Source organism: Schistocerca serialis, chromosome 6, assembly GCF_023864345.2.
Source record: "Schistocerca serialis cubense isolate TAMUIC-IGC-003099 chromosome 6, iqSchSeri2.2, whole genome shotgun sequence".
NCBI lineage: Eukaryota > Metazoa > Arthropoda > Insecta > Orthoptera > Acrididae > Schistocerca > Schistocerca serialis.
In genome coordinates this window covers 500,155,865-500,176,921 of record NC_064643.1, presented here as the reverse complement: position 1 = coordinate 500,176,921, position 21,057 = coordinate 500,155,865, and positions in this window count along the sequence as shown.

Here is a 21,057-nt window from a genome sequence, read left to right as displayed (position 1 = left end):
TTTATCAGCTGAGGATGCGTCTTCAAGTGACGCGAAACCGGTCGTGACTTTTAATACAAAGTATTCAAGAGCCAGTGCGGATTATTTCTTTCAAAATGTGGAAATTTCGCTGCTATTGCTCACAGTTTAAAATAGAATATGTCTACAACCTGCTCTCGTACATCCTTTATGTATACTCTCGTACAAGGGAGATATTTTATAAGGGGCGTTCAAAAAGAAGCGAGCCGGAGGCATAATTACAGAAACCAGTACCTGTATGTTAGAAGTACTGACCTTGACTGTTGAGACACTTGTCCCAGTGACACAAGGCGGTGAATGGCTGTCTCATGAAATTCCCAGTACTGCACGTACAGGTAGACATCGGCGTCCACACGAGTGCAGGAAAGGTTATGCTGACGTTCTTCTCTGACCAAGATGGCCCCCTTCTGATTCTCTTCCTGCAGCACGGAACAATAATGAATGCCCAGCGTTACTCTCAGACCTTGACCACCCCTCGCCAATCGATAAAATCAAAACGACCAGGCAATCTCACCCGTGGGATCATTCTGCTCCAGGACCATGCAAAGCCTCATGAGGCGAACACAGTCGCAGCACTCCTGCAGAAATTCAAATGGGAGGTTCTCGGCCACCCTCCGTACAGTCCGGACCTCTCTCTCTGCGATTGGTCCTCTTAAAAAGGCTCTGAGGGGCAAACGATTCACCTCGCACGACGACGTCCAGCTGTACGTGCGGAACTGGTTCACATTGCAGCCCCGGGAATTTTATGAGACAGCCATTCACCGCCATGTGTTACATAGGGACGAGTGTCTCAACAGCCAGGGTCAATACTTCTAACATTCAGGTACTGGTTTGTGTAATTATGCCTCCGGCTCGTTTCTTTGTGAACGCCCCTTAGAATTGAAAGCCGCCTGCATGGTATCGGAGTATAAATACGATACTGCAGTGCCTGCTTTAGTCAGAAGTACTCCGAACGAATAGTACATCGTACTTCTGAACAACGCAGGCATTACAACATCGTACTAGCCGCTATGTTTTGCAGCACCGTGTTGAATGATACTAATGGTCTGCTAGTACCTAACCATGTATTTCCTTGTTATGCAATAAGATTTTCTAATGTTAGACGCAATTTATTGTTTATTTATTGACCGCACGACGAGTTTCGAGGAATAATTCCCAACATGAATTGCGTTTTTCCTGTATTATGGCATCAAAAGCGTGCGAGCTGCTGACTACCGAAATGTAAACACGCCCATTTGTATAATTACTGATATATCTTACCCTACAGACAATGGAGCATGTCTTTATAACTTATACTTACAATTATTACGCCTTTGATTTTAATGAAGTTTTGTGTCTTTTACGCTGGGAAATTCGCTGTTACGCGCTTATTAGTTATATTTATGTATGGCGTTAGTATTTATTGAAAAATCAAACGATCGTGCAGGTACATAACCATCTTAGCACATGATTCGAAAGCTTAATTATCGCCGCTTTTGAGGACATTTCAAGTAATGTCGGCTAGAGTAATTTGTTCTAGCGTCGTGTTGTTCTTGTGTAGCTTCCAGCAGTTCTATTGGAAGGCTGGACCGTCAAGTTTCACGTCTCTTTATCGGAAAAGAGCAACATACAGAATATCTTACTGAGTAGGCCGGCACTTGTTTTCACTATATGTTGGTCACACATCGTTGTGTTAGCTCCTCGATTTTTCAAAAACACTGTGTATAAGAAAGTCTAGCTTAATTAGAGTTTATATACAGCACATGTTTATAGTTATAATTGCTGTTTAATACGTAATTTTACTCCAGACAAACAGAGTTCTTGTCAATTCATTGAGGTGCAGTAGGGAGGTCGAGTGCTTGACATTTCAGATGACTTTAAACACAAGAACCGTTAGAAGTGAAAATATACCGATAGTTAGCTAAAGTACGACATTCCATCTGTCTCATTACTACGATTAATACAATTGTTAACTGAGCATACATTGGGGATGATTTATAACCAATAAAAGTTCTTTAAAGTAACATATGATTTCCAGTATCTGCTGCGACTTCCGAAGGAAATGTTCACTGTGCCTGATCTTGCAAAATCTGGCGGCCTATGTTGTTTGTTGCTGCCACCTAAAGCGCTGTAATGCGTACATAGACCCTACATTGATTCGATTATACACCCATTTGGTTCCACATACTCACGCGTCTACTGCATGTAAGCCTCGGTCAGGATAGAGTGATCACAGAGCACGTACTTCTACGCTGTGACCGTGGCAGGAAAGATGACTAGGACACACAAATACACACACAATATCACGCAATGACTTAGAGACGAGACCTTGAGGACCGATCTCAATCCTATGCAGGCAGCCTACCTAGGGCGCTATATAAACAGTACTTGCAGCGACGACAGTACAGACGCTAACGAGTACAGGCAACGACTGACTTCACAGTCAAGGAGAGGACTGGGGAGACAGACAACAGTAGTAATGGTAGTATGTGACACTGACACATTCGTAAAGAGACCAACAGAGAATAAGGACTAAATATAAGGGAATACAGAAAAAAAATCGGTAATGCTAAACATAGAAAACTACAAAAACCACAGTCTGTGGCAACAAAGTACATAAAAAATATCTTGTCCTTCTTAAAATTAGTGAATAATTTCTTATAAACTCAAATTTGTATATGTACAGAGCGTAAAGGTCATTTTTGTTGGTTAGTAGAAAGAAAATAAAAAAAACACTAATGATGCTTTAACTTCAACGAAACATGTCTCGGGTAAACGAGAAGACACGGTCAGAAGGGCTTCAGCCTCAAGATGAATACTCACCACTTCATATTGCCAATATCAAAATACCCAGACTCGTGAACAGGGGTCGACTAGAGGTTCGTGAACTTACACCACTTATTGCCCGAACCGCCCGTTTCCGAGCCAAAAATATCCTTCTAGAATGGGAAGAGTTACTCCGAAATATAATACCATATGACATAAGCGAATGAAAATAAGCAAAGTAGACTAATTTTCGTGTCGAACGATCAGTAACTTCAGATACCGTTCGAATAGTAAAAATGCCTGCATTAAGTCTTTGAACAAGATTCTAAACGTGGGCTTTCCACGACAGTTTACTATCTATCTGAACACCTAGAAATATGAACTGTTCAGTTTCACTAATCATATGCCCATTCTATGAAATTAAAATGTCAGTTTTTGTTGAATTGTGTGTCAGAAACTGTAAAAACTAGGTCTTACTGTGATTTGGCGTTAGTTTATTTTCTACAGGACATGAACTTAGGTCATGAACTGCACCATTTGAAACCGAGCCAGTGTTGCACACAACATCCTTGACTGTACGCCACTCAGACCCCACATCACAGCCATTCTCAACAGAGTGAATAATGACCTTTTGCTGTCTGTCGCTAAAGTAAGAGGTGAACCAGCTGTGAGGTACTCCCCCCACATTCCGTAATGGTCCAGCTTCTGGAGCAATATTTTGTGGTCAACAGGTCAACACAATCAAACGCATTAGTTAAATAAAAAAATGCCTAGGGTTCGAAACCTTTTGTTTAGCCCATTCAGTACCTTACAGAGAAAAGAGAATATAGCATTTTCAGTTGTTAAACGACTTCTAAAGCACAACTGTACATTTGATAACAGATCGTGTGATATAAAATGATCAATTATCCTTACATCCACAGACATTTCAATAACATTAGCAAACACTGATGGCATAGAAACAGGTCTGAAATTGTCTACATTATCCTTTTCTCCATTTTTATAAAGCGGCTTTACTATTGAGTACTTTAATCTTTCAGGAAACTGACCATTCATAAAGGAAAAATTACAAATATGGCTAAATACGAGGCTAACATGCGCAGCACAGTACTTAAATATTATGCTAGATACTCCATCATATCCATGAGAGTCCTTAGTCTTCAGTGATTTAATTATTGACTCGATCTCCCGCTTGTCTGTATCACAGAGGGGATTTCAGACTTCAGTCTCGGAAAGGCATTTGCCAAGAAAGTTATATCATTCCCTGTAGAAACTAAATTTTTAATTAATTCACTAGCAGTGCTCAGAAAATGATTGTAAAATACTATACATATATCTGATTAATCAGTAACAGGAATATGTTTACTATGAACTAACTTTATATCGTCGACATTGTGCTGCTGACCAGACACTTCCTTCACAACTGACCATATGGTTTTAATTTTATCCTTTGAATGAGCTATTCTGTTTGCATACCACATGCTCATCCAAATAACATTTTTAAGTACCTTACAATACTGTTTGTAATGGGCTACTGTAGCTTGATTGTGACTACTTCACGCTTTGTTCTACAGGATATCCTTACCCCACTAGTCAGCCACCCGGGATGCCTATTACTGCTAATAGCCCGTTTAGAACGTCCTAATGGAAAGAAACTCTCAAAGAGCATGAGAAATGTGTTAAGGAAAGTTTTATATTTATCATCTATGTTATCGACACTATAAACACCCTGCCACTCTCGTTTCTTGAAAAGGTTTAAAGAACTCTATATTGCTGTTACATTAACTTCCTACATAGCCGGCCGCGGTGACCGAGCGGTTCTAGACGCTTCAGTCTGGAACCGCGTGACTGCTACGGTCGCAGGTTCGAATCCTGCCTTGGGCATGGATATGTGTGATGTACTTAGGTTAGTTCGGTTTAAGTACTTCTAAGTTCTAGGGGACTGTGACCTCAGATGTTAAGTCCCATAGTACTCAGAGCCATCTGAACCATATTTTTCCTTCATAGTTCGTAACTATATGCGACATTTGTTTGAGTACAAAAGCCTTTTAGTGTTAACATTTATGCATCTTGGTCTGAAAGGCTTTTAACCCTTTTAGTAACAGAATGCCCATCAAGTAATGAACAATGAAGGAAAATGTTGTCTATGGCTGTGCTACTGTTCCCCTGAATCCTAGCTGTAAAAAGCACAGTCTGCATGAGATCGTATGAGCTTAGGAGATCTACCAACATTCTTTTCCTTGCAGCATCATATTCAAAATTTATATTGAAGTCCCCACTTGTAACTAATTTCTGGCACTTCCTACGAAGTGAATCAAGAAATCTCTCTAGCTAGAGCAGAAATGCTCTGATGTCAGAGTTAGGGGACCTATAAACAACAGCAATTAGAAGCTTAGTTTCACTAAATTGAGCTGCCCCTGCACAACATTTAAAATATCCGTTCAGTGCAGTGCCGTGATACGTCTTTGGACTCAAATGGAATACTGTTTTCTACGTTCATAGCCACTCCCCCACCCCGCAAGGAACTGCTTGAAAAACAGCCAGCTGATCTGTATCCTGGTAAAGGGGGCCTATGAACTGTCAAATTATTTAAGTGGTGCTATTGTATACCAATAATTTCAGAGTCAGAATCTATAAGCGGTTCGCTAACTTTATCTCTAATACCCCTTATATTTTGATGAAATATGCTGATTCCTTCTCTAATTAGAGGCATGACGTCCGCTGAAGGTGAGCCATTGGATAGAGGGACTTCCTTCAAGCAGGTATACCTATCAACTGACTTCAACCTAAAAAAAGACGCAGCTCTAACACCAACCACTACTGGAATTTTTCCATGTGTGATCCCAGAACCGTCCACCGCACCGTCACCTGTAAGCTTTGCCAGCCTCCCCTTCCCATACATACTGACGTGCAGGCCATGCCTAGTGAAACCTGATCTACTGATAGACCCAACTGGCACCACTCTAGCCCCATGTTAACGCGTCATTGGTATCAATTCAGTGCTGCAATCTTCTTACCGTTGATTGGGTGGTATTCCTTATTACACCGGCAGTTATCGAAGCACATCCTCTGACGATTCTCTCTCGCTTATCTTCAGGTGTAGTTGGAACGTCGTTATAAACAATGTCTTTTACGAATTCCCACAAGAAAAATACAGAGGCCACAAGTCTGGCGAACGAGCCAGCCCCTATCCTCCGCGTCCAGTCCAATGATTTGGAAACTGTCTCTGCAACTCATTTCTAGCCATCAGTGAAAAATGTGCCGGGCACCCATCGTATTGATACCACATTCTGTTCCTTGTTCCTAAAGGTATTTCTTCCAATAACAGGCCTAATGTTTCTTGCAGGAATGTGATGTACTTCCTACGATTAAGATTTCCTTCGATGAATTATGGGCCTATAATTCTGTCCTCCAGAATACCACACAATACATTCACCGACCACGGTTCTTGGTGTGCAACTTTCCGCAGCAAATATGGATTTTCAGTTGCGCAATAATGCATGTTAGCAAATTAACATTTCAGTGGTTCGTGACTGTAGCCTAGTCAGTAAATAAAATCAAATTAAAAAACTTGTCATCCCTCTGAATATGAAGTTGAGCCCATCGTCAGAATTCAATGCGACGACTACGATCCGTACCAGTCAATTCTTGACGGAGACTGATATGGTAAGGATGATATTTATAACGATGCAGAACACGAGCGATACTACTCGGGCTCATGCCAGATTTCCTTGCGATTTGATGTTATATAACAAGGATCTCGAGCCATAGTGCAAAAGTACGATTTTCCTCGTTAGTAACTTTCCTTTGCCGGATGTTTCCGATGCGTTAAAGATTCAGTTGTTCTCAATTTATCATACACATATTTAAATGTACGACGTTTAGGGTGAGTACGTTGAGGATATATTTCAGAGTATAAGTCTCTAACTCTCACTGAATTTCGTTGGCATTCTCTGTAAATGAGAAGCATATAGATTTGTTCTTCGAAGGAATACACCATTCACATTCGCTCGATTCCACGATACTGCTCTTGCCGTTCCCGTTAGTGCTGCATTGCGAAACCGTCGAATGCTGTTTACATGCAAAAGGCACGTTAGATGGATACGCCGCATTCGGCGAATTTTTACTATTTGCACGATATACGAGAGAGAATTGTCAGAGCATGTGCTTCGATAAGTGCCGAAGTATAAGGAACACCACTCAATCTATGACAAGAAGACTGCAGCACTGCCTTGATACCAATGGTCATCACTTCTAACACCTTGTGTATGTACGTTCTGCCACCTTTTCACCTTCATTGACCTTCCAAAACCTTACTGTTACACATCACTGGATTCGTCTCGTTAGCCGCTATATAAAAAAAAGTACAGAAGTATAGTATCCCATTAAAAAAAAAAAAAAAAAAAGTTGACCTTCATATCTCTGGTGCGACCCAACCCAGCAAAAAAACCAAAGTCATATTACGGCCCCCGTTGTTCCATGCAGCATGTGTCCCACAAACTTTTCAGCTACTTTTATACTTTGGGAGTTATTGTAAGTGGAAGTAGTTAATGACTCACCCTCCTATATATATACAGGGTGGTCCACTGATCGTGACCGGGTCAAGTATCTCACGAAATAAGCGTCAAACGAAAAACTACAAAGAACGAAACTTGTCTAGCCTGAAGGGGGAAACCAGATGGCCCGCTAGATGGCGCTGCCATAGGTCAAACGGGTATCAACTGCGTTTTTTTAAATAGGAACCTACATTTTTTATTACATATAGTACATATATGAAATATGAATGTTTTAGTTGTACCAGTTTTTTCACTTTGAGATAGATGGCGCTGTAATAGTCACCAGTACCAGACATATGTATGGCAGAGGTCCAAATAACTTAGAATACTAAAATTATAAACAGGATCAGAATGAAACGTGTCAGATGACAGTCAATGGAGTGCGATGAAGAAAAGTGTACATTAGCCACATTGATTTGTGAGCCTAATGTAGAAATGGATAGCACGCGGTTCCGAGCACAGCAGATATAAAACAGAGCCTAACCTAGACGTAGCATCAAGCCGAGGGTTAACGGCTCAAAAGAATGCTGAGGTCCCTGCCGTCAGATGATTGTGGATGCTTGGAAATGAGAGTTTGAATGTGTTTAAGAGGTGCTTCATCCCGGGCAGCGTTAGTGGCAGTAATCTATAAACCTACTCTTTTCTCTATCTTCCTGTTTTTATTTTCCTGTTTTCTTAACTTCTTAATACATAAATTGTTGCCGGGCGGTGTGGCCGTGCGGTTCTAGGCGCTTCAGTCTGGAACCGCGTGACCGCTACGGTCGCAGGTTCGAATCCTGCCTCGGGCATGGATGTGTGTGATGTCCTTAGGTTAGTTAGGGTTAAGTAGTTCTAACTTCTAGGGGACTGATGACCATGGATGTTAACTCCCATAGTGCTCAAAGCCATTTTGAACCATAAATCGTTAATTTACGGCATTTCTATTTTCTAATTAGTTTTAAGTTTCCATGCGTATAAAGGTGCATTTTATTAAAACACTAAGGAACGAAATGAACACCGTTTTATGCTCATGTGAATCCTAATATTGTGAAATCACAAACTGTCCTATTCACAAGGAGGCAGTCGGAAGTAAATGGTGATAAATAAGAGACCAGGGGTTGTTCTCACTCAGTTCGCGTTTGGATCGCTGGAAGAATGAAGAGACCACAGCTCCCTTACACCAAAATACTCCGAAATTACGTCGGTGCACTTCGTATTCATCCTGCAAAAACATCGAAAATGAAGAGATAGAAACAAGGTATCTTATCAGATTATTACGCACCAGTACCATAAGCAGCAGGCTTCCTAAATAGAAATGACTTCAGGAGGCGTGGGAGTCACACAAGAAAACTTACGTGAGTTGAAGGTACCCAAAGGTACAGCTCTTCTGCGGCGCGTTATAAGCCAACCAGTGCATGAGTGCACAGCAGATACCCTACATAGTTTTTCGGTATGATAGGATGACATACTTATAAACGACATTATAACTCACGTGTAGGCTTCCTCCACATATGATTAACCCAACTACCTGCCTAAACGGCGAAATATTGGTGAGCAGGGTACATCGCTTCATGTGGGTTTCGACGTAATTGTAGCCTGCCACCTGCGTATACCAAAATGCAGCTTGATTTGTCCAGATGACTTTCATCCAAGCGTCGAGCGTACTGTGGCGCCGAGGCAAAACACACTACTGGCCATTAAAATCGCTACACCATGAAGATGACGTGTTACAGACGCGAAATTTAACAGACAGGAAGAAGATGCTGTGATATGCAGTGGTGACACCTACAGCGTGCTGACGTGGGGAAAGTTTCCAAGCGATTTCTCATACACAAACAGCAGTTGACCGGCGTTGCCTGGTGAAACGTTGTTGTGATGGCTCGTGTAATGCCTGGAGAAATGCGTACCATCACCTTTCCGACTTTGACAAAGGTCGGATTGTAGCCTACCGCGATTGCGGTTTATCGTAACGCGACATTGCAGTAAACGTTGGTTGAGATCCAATGACTGTTAGCAGAATACGGAATCGGTGGGTTCAGGAGACTACCGAGCGAGGTGGCGCAGTGGTTAGCACACTGGACTCGCATTCGGGAGGACGACGGTTCAATCCCGTCTCCGGCCATCATCATTTAGGTTTTCCGTGATTTCCCTAAATCGCTTCAGGCAAATGCCGGGATGGTTCCTTTGAAAGGGCACGGGCGATTTCCTTCCCCATCCTTCCCTAACACGAGCTTGCGCTCCGTCTCTAACGACCTCGTTGTCGACGGGACGTTAAACACTAATATCCTCCTCCTCCTCAGGAGACTGATACGGAACGCCGTGCTGGATCCCAACGGCCTTGTATCACTAGCAGTCGAGATGACAGGCATCTTATCTGCATGACTTTAACTGATCGTGCAGCCACGTCTCGATCCCTGAGTCAACTGATGGGGACGTTTGCAAGACAACAACCATCGGCACGAACAGTTCGACAAAGTTTGCATCAAGATGAACGATCAGCTCGCAGACCATGACTGCGGTTCCCTTGACGCTGCATCACAGACAGGAGGGCCTGCGATGGTGTACCCAACGATGAACCTGGGTGCACAAATAACAAAGTCATTTTTTCGGATGAATCCAGAGTCTGTTTACAGCATCCGTGTTTGGCGACATCGCGGTGAACGCACATTGAAAGCGTGTATTCGTCATCGACATACTGGCATATTACCCGGCGTGATGGTATGTGGTGCCATTGGTTACACGTCTCGGTCACCTCTTGTTCGCATTGACGGCACTTTGAACATTGGACGTTACATTTCAGATGTGCTACGTACGACCCGTGGCTCTACCCTTCATTCGATCCCTGCTAAACCCTACATTTCAGCAGCTTAATGCACGACCGCATGTTGCAGGTCCTGTACGGGCCTTTCTGGATACGGAAAATGTTCGACTGCTGCCCTGGCCAGCACATTCTCCAGATCTTTCACCAACTGAAAACGTCTGGTCAGTGGTGGCCGAGCAACTGGCTCGTCACAATACGCCAGTCACTACTCTTGACGAACTGTAGTATCGTGTTGAAGCTGCATGGGCAGCTGTACCTGTACACGCCATCGAAGCTCTGTTTGACTCAATGCCATGGCGCATCAAGGCGTTATCACGGCCAGAGGTGGTTGTTCTGGGTACTCATTTCTCAGGATCTATGCACCCAAACTGCATGAAAATTTAATCACATGTCAGTTCTAGTATAATGTATTTGCCCAATGAATACCCGTTTATCATCTGCATTTATTCTTGGTGTAGCAATTTTAATGGTCGGTAGTGTATGTGTCCTGTGACGTGTAGTGGCTTCCGCTCACAATAGCTGGGCTGTGCTTCTGGTCGCTAACCTGCTGACTAGTTATCGATTAAAAAGTGATGTGCTATGTTCTGGTCTGACCATTCGCTATTACGAAACGCAGTACTCTGTAGAGACTCGGTATCAGCACGTTGTTGCCTTCGTTAGATTGTCGGAGCCTGGTTTTCCCCGAATAGAATTAATGTCTATACAGTAGAACGCGAAGAGACCATGTACTGCACGCCAACGGAGTTGTTTGCTTGTCTGTCGTGACACCGACTGTCACGCCGATGGCCAGTACAGGATGTGAGGACATCCTGCTCATATAACTTTTGCAGTCCCGCCATTCGTCGCAGTGACCAAAGCGTCCTGTTTCCAACAGAATAAACTGAGGGAAGCCGCGCATTGGTTAGCACAATGGAATCGTATTCGGAACGTTGGCGGTTCGAAGCCACTTTGAACCATCCAGATGTGGGTGTTCCGCGATATCCCTATATCGCTTAAGGTAAATGCTTGAATGGTTCCTTAAAAAGGGCATTACCGTTTTCATATACTAGTATTCCCCAGCTGAGCTTGTTCTCCATCTACAATGACTTTTTCGTCAACGGAAAGTTAAAACCTGATCTTTGTTCCTTTTCTTGCTTCAGGAGGGCAGCGATCTAATTCGATTGTTCATTAACGTATTTTGACAAGCGGCATATGGATAATAATTACCCATAATCGCAATTGGGAATACATTTAAAGTGTAGGTAAAAATGGCTAATGCACAATATCTACAAGAAGCAAGAAAGAATTATAAGAACGAAGGTCAAGGCAGCAATGTTAACATTATCGTTGTTGTGGTCTTCAGTCCAGAGACTGGTTTGATGCAGCTCTCCATGCTACTCTATCCTGTGCAAGCTTTTTCATCTCCCAGTACCTATTGCAACCTACATCCTTCTGAATCTTCTTAGTGTATTCATCTCTTGGTCTCCCTCTACGATTTTTACCCTCCACCCTGCCCTCCAATACTAAATTGGTGATCCCTTGATGCCTCAGAACATGTCCTACCAACCGATCCCTTCTTCTAGTCAAGTTGTGCCACAAATTTCTCTTCTCCCCAGTTCTAGTCAATACTTCCTCATTAGTTATGTGATCTACCCATCTAATCTTCAGCATCCTTCTGTAGCACCACATTTCGAAAGCTTCTATTATCTTCTTGTCCAAACTATTTCTCGTCCATGTTTCACTTCCATACATGACTACACTCCATACAAATACTTTCAGAAACGACTTTCTGACACTTAAATCTTTACTCGATGTTAACAAATTTCTTTCTCTTCTTCGGAAACGCTTTCCTTGCTATTGCCAGTCTACGTTTTATATCCTCTCTACTTCGACTATCATCAGTTATGTTGCTCCCCAAATAACAAAACTCCTTCACTACTTTGAGTGTCTCACTTCCTAATGTAATTCCCTCAGCATCACCCGACTTAATTCGACTAATTCCATTATCCTCGTTTTGCTTTTGTTGATGTTCATCTTATATCCTAATTTGAAGACACTGTCCACTCCATTCAACTGCTGTTCCAGCTCCTTTGCTGTCTTTGACAGAATTACAATGTCGTCGGCGAACCTCATAGCTTTTATTTCTTCTCCATGGATTTTAATTCCTACTCCGAATTTTTCTTTTGCTTCCTTTACTGCTTGCTCAATATACAGATCGAATAGCATCGGGGAGCGGCTACAACCCTGACTCACTCTCTTTCCAACCACTGCATCCCTTTCATGTCCCTCGACTCTTATAACTGCTTTCTGGTTTCTGTACAAATTGTAAATAGTCTTTCGCTCCCTGTTCAAATGGCTCTGAGCACTATGGGACTTAGCATCTATGGTCATCAGTCCCCTAGAACTTAGAACTACTTAAACCTAACTGACCTAAGGACATCACACAACACCCAGCCATCACGAGGCAGAGAAAATCCCTGACCCCGCCGTCGCTCCCTGTATTTTACTCCTTCCACCTTCAGAATTCGAAAGACAGTATTCCAGTCAATATTATCAAAAGCATTCTCTAAGTTTACAAATGCTAGAAACGTAGGTTTGCCTTTCCTTAATCTGTCTTCTAAGATAAGTCGTAGGATCGGTATTGCCTCACGTGTTTCAATATTTTTACGGCATTCAAATTGATCTTCCCCGATTTGGGCTTCTTCCAGGTTTTCCATTCGTCTGTAAAGAATTAGCGTTAGTATTTTTCAGCCATGACTTATTAAACTGATAGTTCGATAATTTTCACGTCTGTCAACACCTGCTTCTTTGGGATTGGAATTACTATATCTGCTTGAAGTCTGAGGGTATTTCGCCTGTCTCATACACCTTGCTCACCAGATGGTATTGTCAGGACTGGCTGTCCTAAGGCTGTCAGTAGTTCTCATGGAATGTTGTCCGCAGCTCGTGGTCGTGCGGTAGCGTTCTCGCTACCCGCCCTCGGGTTCCCGGGTTCGATTCCCGGCGGGGTCAGGGATTTTCTTTGCCTCGTGATGACTGGGTGTTGTGTGATGTCCTTAGGTTATTTAGGTTTAAGTAGTTCTAAGTTGTAGGGGACTGATGACCCTAGATGTTAAGTCCCATAGTGCTGAGAGCCATTTGAACCAATTTAATGGAATGTTGTCTACTCCCGGTCGCCTTGTTTCGATTTAGGTCTTTCAGTGCTGTGTCAAACTCTTCACGCAGTATCATATCTTCTATTTCGTCTTCATCTACATTGTCTTCCATTTTTATACTATTGTCCTCCAGTACACCGCGCTTGTGTAGACCCTCTATGTACTCCTTCCATCTTTCTGCTTTCCCTTCTTTGCTTAGAACTGGGTTTCCATCTGAGCTCTTGATATTCATACAAATGGTTCTCTTTTTTTGAAATGTCTCTTTAATTTTCCTGTAGGCAGTATATATCTTACCCCTAGTGATATATGCTTCTACATCCTTACATTTGTCCTCTAGCCATCCCTGCTTAGCTGTTTTGCACTTCCTGTCGATCTCATTTTTGAGACGTTTGTATTCCTTTTTGCCTGCTTCATTTACTGCATTTTTGTATTTTCTCCTTTCATCAATTAAATTCAATATTTCTTCTGTTACCCAAGCATTTCTATTAGCTCTCATCTTTTTACGTATTTGATCCTCTGCTGCTGTTAGCATTGAAAAGTGCGTAAGACAAAGTTGTAGCATTTCTCCAATGGTAAATCGAAGAAACAGTGGCAGAAGTAAAATAAAGATTCGGGAGTGGGATTGAAATTCAACAATAATGTTCCCTGACATTGCTACCGTCTGTGAATGTGAGGAAAAATTACAGATCGTACTGAATAGAATGAACAGACGGACGAGCAAAGAATTTGGAACAAGTGAACCAAAGAAATATGAAAATAATGAAGAGTAGGAGAAATAAGACTAGGAATAAGCCTTACATTAAAATTGTGCACAATGTAGCAGATGACGTGAAAGAATTCTGCTGCCTTGAAAGCAAAATGACGCATGACGGACGAAGCAAGAAAGATACAGCACACTAGTAAAGACAAAGAGGACATTTCTCGCTAAAAGAAGTCCACTAGCATCAAAAGCAGAAATCAATTTGACGAAGATATAGCAAGTATTGTACGTTTGGAGCACTTCATTGTATCAAAGTGAATCATGGATTATTGCAAAGTTGAGGAAAAAGAGAATCGTGTTACAAAAAGATGTTGAAAACTGATTACATTGGTAAGTTGAGAGGAGGTCTTCCTCAGAGCCGACTAGGTTAGAAATTTTTGGGATCTGAGGTCCGCCAGTTACGCTAAACACCGTTTTTCTCGGTACCCATACATGTTTCGGCACCACTGTGCCATCATCAGTGGGTTTACGTTTTTATGTGTTCTGCAATGTGAACATTTTTTATACACGATTATAAAATTATGTGCATTTTTAGTTCAAACAACAGATCGTTTCTTTTTGTAAATACCTTTACATGTTTTCGCGTGGCAAGTAGTTCCATTCTTCGCGTCATGATGCAATGTTGTGATGCATCGCAATATCTCAGCATGATGCGGATAATGGAAGTGCTTGCCACACGAAAACGTGATGCATCACATCTCAGCATGATGCGGAGAGCCGGCCGATGTGGCCGAGCGGTTCTAGGCGCTACAGTCTGGAACCGCGCGACGCTACGGTAGCAGGTTCGGATTCTGCCTCGGGCATGGGTGGGTGTGGTGTCCTTAGGTTGGTTAGGTTTAAGTAGTTCTAACTTCTAGGGGACTGATGAACTCAGCAGTTAAGTGCCATAGCGCTCAGAGCCATTTTTGTAAATTTTTGTTTAATGCGGAAAATGTAAGTGCTTGCCACACGAAAACGTAAGTAAGTAGGAAAATAGGCGCGAAAACATCGCGAAAAACTATATCACACTCTAGAAGCTATGTTAACTCTCAGCAAAAAAACTTTCTCATCAACATCGTTTGGTTGCAGATGACAAGCTACCTGTAATAATTAACACAAAAGTGGTCCAGAAAACTCATCCTCACTAAATGTAAAGGTATTAACAAAAAGAAACGGTCTGTTGTTTGAACTAAAAATGCACATAATTTTATAATCATGTAACAAAAATGTTCACATTGCAGAATAAATATAAACGAAAACCCACTGATGATGGCACAGTGCTGCCGAAACATGTTTGAGTACTGAGAAAAACGGTGTTTTGCGTAACTGGCGGACCTCAAATCCCAAAATTTTTAACTGCAATCACGGCCAATACAAGAAGATGCAAACCAAAAGATGGAGGTTAGAAATATTTGCAAAGTACTGATTAGAAGAAAGTACAAGATTGTAGGATAAGGGGAATGACACGATACTAGAGGAAATGTAGAGGCAAAGTCTGTGGGGGCAGACAGAAATGAAATACCTCCAACAAGTTCAGTATACTACCACGATGGGGCAGGAGAAGGAGTCGCGGCGGACGCACCATACCAATCTGACAAAAAAAAAGAAATTCTACCCACTCAAAGGCACCATAATACGAAATACGAGGCTTACCGAGCCTTGCACTAGAGTGTAAAGTATAAAACATTCTTCGAGCAACAGCTTTTTATAATGTGAGTTGTCTAGTCTTGCTGATGAAGACGTCCCTCGAATGCCAGGAAGGCGACATTTATCCGAGCACGAAACTCGGCGTTCCCCGCTACAGCTGCGACGCTCACAGTGCGTGTGGTTTCTCCCACTTGGCGCTTTTCAGCGACGGGACAATGCGACAGCGGACCGAGGACAAGAGAAACAGGAGAGAAGAAAAAAAATACTTTAGTCTGGAGCGCGGCGGGCGCGCGCGCACTCTTCATCACATCACATCACATCACATCACGTCGAGTCGCGGGGCAGGGGCTGGCGCGGTCCTCATCGCCGCGATGGCCGAATAATAACTCGGCTTTCCGTGTGGCGTCGGGGACGCCTGGCGCACTCCGCTATGATTGCGAGGCTTCCTAATTGCCCTCAGGCCCGGCCGAGCCCAGGGCGTGGCGGCGCTATGCTCCGCACTCTCCCTCCGCCTGCATTTTGCCTCATCTCGTCACTGGAAAACACCTGCAGTACGCGCCGTAGCGACGAGAGTGCCAATTCTTCCCCTCAACTTCCGTCGCGTGTGATACGGTACACGTGAAATGCAAATTTTTTGCACCTGCTGTAACATTAACTACCACCGTGCGGGAGTAAATGTGCTGGCTGTTTTCGCTGTGGATTTTAACTAATGAATTGCGCTTAATGATTACACTGCCTGACAAAAAGAAGTGAAGCACAAAGGTGACGTGGTCAGGTGTCGATGTAACTTGTACACACCATCAGTGATTGTGTAAATGATCAGAGCTGCAGTTCTCTGTGACGGGTGGAAAGGACACCAGAGTGCATAACGTTTTTCGTGATCAGTACTGTTAGCAGGCCTGCTACGAAATACAGGGTGTTACAAAAAGATACGGCCAAACTTTCAGGAAACATTCCTCACACACAATGAAAGAAAATATGTTATGTGGACATGTGTCTGAAAACGCTTACTTTCCATGTTAGAGCTCATTTTATTACTTCTCTTCAAATCACATTAATCATGGAATGGAAACACACAGCAACAGAACGTACTAGAGTGACTTCAAACACTTTGTTACAGGAAATGTTCAAAATGTCCTCCGTTAGCGAGGATACATGCATCCACCCCCCGTCGCATGGAATCCCTGATGCGCTGATGCAGCCCTGGACTGGAGAATGGCGTATTGTATCACAGCCGTCCACAATACGAGCACGAAGAGTCTCTACATTTAGTACCGGGGTTGCGTAGACAAGAGCTTTCAAATGCCACCACTAATGAAAGTCAAGAGGGTTGATGTCAGGAGAGCGTGGAGGCCATGGAATTGGTCCGCCTCTACCAATCCATCGGTCACCGAATCTGTTGTTGAGAAGCGTACGAACACTTCTACTGAAATGTGCAGGAGCTCCATTGTGCATGAACCAAATGTTATGTCGTACTTGTAAAGGCACATGTTCTAGCAGCACAGGTAGAGTATCCCGTGTGAAATCATGATGACGTGCTCCATTTAGCGTAGGTGGAAGAACATGGGGCCCAATCAAGACATCACCATCAATGTCTGCCCAAACGTTCACAGAAAATCTGTGTTGATGACGTGATTGCACAATTGCGTGCGGATTCTCGTCATCCCACACATGTTGATTGTGAAAATTTACAATTTGATCACGTTGGAATGTAGCCTCATCCGTAAAGAGAATTTTTGCACTGAAATGAGGATTGACACATTGCTGGATGAACCATTCGCAGAAGTGTACCTGTGGAGGCCAATCAGCTGCTGATAGTGCCTGGACACGCTGTATATGGTACGGAAACAACTGGTTCTCCCGTAGCACTCTCCATACACTGACGTGGTCAACGTTACCTTGTACAGCAGCAACTTCTCTGACGCTGACATTAGGGTTATCGTCAACTGCACGAAGAATTGCCTCGTCCATTGCAGGTGTCCTTGTCGTTCTAGGTCTTCCCTAGTCGCGAGTCATAGGCTGGAATGTTCCGTGCTCCCTAAGACGCCGATCAATTGCTTCGAACGTCTTCCTGTCGGGACACCTGCATTCTGAAAATCTGTCTCGATACAAACGTACCGCGCCACGGCTATTGCCCCGTGCTAATCCATACATCAAATGGGCATCTGCGAACTCCGCATTTGTGAACATTGCACTGACTGCAAATCCATGTTCGTGATGAACACTAACCTGTTGATGCTGCGTACTGATGTGCTTGATGCTAGTACTGTAGAGCAATGAGTCGCATGTCAAAACAAGCACCGAAGTCAACATTACCTTCCTTCAATTGTGCCAACTGGCGGTGAATCGAGGAAGTACAGTACATACTGACGAAACTAAAATGAGCTCTAACGTGGAAATTAAGCGTTTCCGGACACATGTCCACATAACATCTTTTCTTTATTTGTGTGTGAGGAATGTTTCCTGAAAGTTTGGCCGTACCTTTTTGTAACACCCTGTATAAGGAGCGTGGACCTAGATGTTGAGTGACCACTGTCAAAGGAAGGAGATGACGCGTCTTCATGTGAGACAGCGGTATGAACACCTGACAGAGTTTGAAATGAGCCTCATTTTGAGTGTCCATACGGCTGGCTGGTCGCATGGTGCGATATCTGGATTTGAGCGGCATTCGTATGTCACAGTGGCTCGATGTTGGATTGTGTGATGATACGCATTTGGTATTAATAAACTGTAGCAGCTTGCAAGGAAAGGTCTCAGAATTAATAATAACAAAGAACAACCACCTTCAGCCACAAATCGTGGTTTTATTAAGATGCACGATGCATTCGAGCCGTGGGGGCTCAATCTTGTATTAGTGCTTTGGGGTTTAATGGTAATGTGTATGCCCCGTTTTTAAAAAAAAGGTTAAATGTGTGTGAAATTTTATGGGACTTAACTGCTAAGGTCATCACTACTTAACCTAAAGTATCCTAAGGACAAACACACACACACCAATGCCCGAGGGAGGACTCGAACCTCCGCCGGGACCAGCCGCACAGTCCGTGACTGCAGCGCCTGAGACCACTAGGCTAATCCCGCGCGTATGAGCTGTTCAACATAGATCTAAATGCAGCATACTCTTGTATGTTTGGATGCTGTTATGCTTCATCCATTGTCATATCAGTGTATGTTGCTTTTCTGTAAATGTAAAAATCGAGTTCTTGCTGTTCATTAACAACTGTGAGGTCTAAGAAATTTATGGAATGGTCAGGTTCATGTTCAACTGTGAATTTTATTTTATTGTGGAGGGACCTGAATAATGTGAGAAGTTCATCAAGTAAATCTGTTGTGCCAACAAATAGGGGAAGAGTGTCATCCAAATATCTTTTGTAATAAACGCGGCAAGTTTATTTTTCCCTTCAAAAAATTTGTCTTTTCAGTGGTTGATGAATATGTCAGTCAGGAGGCTTGACAAGTTGTTACCCATAGCGAAACCTTCTTTCTGCTCGTATATTTTATAGTTAAATGAGAAGTAGTTGTGGGACAATACTAATTCAAGTTGATCGGCCAGTTCTGAAATCTCTGGTATAGTCAATATTTCGTGTTTGATAAGGTTTTTTTCTTATAATTTGAGTAGTATCTATGACAAGTATATTGAGTTAACAATGGATCTCTGTGCAACTTTTAATTTGTTTATCAGATAGGAGGAAGTTACATTGGCTAAGCATTTTCTTTAATTTTTTTTTCAGGGATTTGGCAGTTGGATCATGGTTAAATTCAATAATTTTGTTTTCTGTCAAAAAATTAACAATTTTAGCCTTGTATTTATTTTTGTAAAAGACAGCAGTGGAGTTGCCTTTATCGGCCTCAATAACAATTAGTATCGCTTATTGAAGGTTATAATACAGGAACAGGAATTTGGTTGATACCGGAAGATGGTTCAAATGGCTCTGAGAACTATGGGACATAACATCTGTGGTCATCAGTCCCCTGGAACTTAGAACTACTTAAACCTAAGGACATCACACACATCCATGCCCGAGGCAGGATTCGAACCTGCGACCGTAGCAGTCGCGCGGCTCCGGACTGAGCGCCTAGAACCGCTAGACCACCGCGGCCGGCCATACCGGAAGAGAATAGCAACGAAATCTTAAGTTCAGATTGGAATATTTATCTTAAGGTTAGATTTGTCGCCAATGGCGATGGCCTATTTATCGCAGTAAGGAGCTCTAGACTATCTACCGAGCTTACCAGGGATACCGGCTGTGATTTAATGTGGGTGAAGTTAAGTATCAAAGGTCGCTCAAAACCGGTAATCGGATGCTTGTACAGACCACATGGGTCAGGAGCCGTGGTGGTGGAGAGCTTCAGAGAGAACTTACAGAACATCGTTAATAATATTCCTGATCATACTAATCATAATACCACAACTATAAGATGAAACTGAAAACTGCTGTCTGCGACACCAACACAATGTTTGTGGAATCCGGTAAACTGACCAGAATAAAAAGGCCACATGTAATTTCTGTATTTCGCAATCTATACGTACATTTATTTACGTTATCGCAGTCCCACTATGTTCCGACATCAGTGCCACGCGTTCCCAGGCACTGAAGTTGCCTCCATAACTGCAGAAACGACTTAGGCAGCACTGCGTTGAGTGTCCAGTCTCCTTGCTTGCTGGACCGTAGCTGTGGACAGCCAGGGCTTTGGTACACCCTAGCGCCTATTACTCCATCACGTACTTACATCGCGGCTGTAAATACAGGTGACTGCGGTTCAGTAGTTATCTTTGGATGAAAGTCCTACTGATGCTCTGTGTTACTTAACTATCTCTTATGTGTTTATGTAATTAATCCTTTGTGGTGAATCAGTCATTCTTCTCTCTGTCAGGTCTCTAGCGGGTACCTTCTCAGCCATTTCGGTTAGTTTATTACGCAGTGGTTCGACCTGTACGACTTCGTACAAAGTACCATTCAGTGACGGACACCACCGTAGATATTTTCTTCAAACTATCAGTCGTGTTTAGTATAATGAAATTAAATTAAATATAGCGTGTTTTACCAATGCCAGAGCATTGCCGCAGTTCGCACGTGGCGTGCGCTGGTTAGTTCCCCCGGCAGCTGCTGATAACGATCAACGCTTCTTCTCTCTGTTGATGATGAACTAAGACGCAATGCGACCAAATAATGCTTACCTTCACTCACAGCAGGTGCTCAGTATGACGTCCTTTTGCCGCAAGAGCAGCATGACACCTACAGAAAATATTGTCAAACATTCGTCGAATTTCGGCTGCCGATATTGCTACAGTCACAATCTAAATACCGTCTTCTAATTCTTCGAGAATATTAAGACGGCTGATTGTCAAAGATAACATACGCCCTAGGACTGCCTACAGTCACGTAATGGGGTATATGCTTTTGTAATTCTTCGTATAAA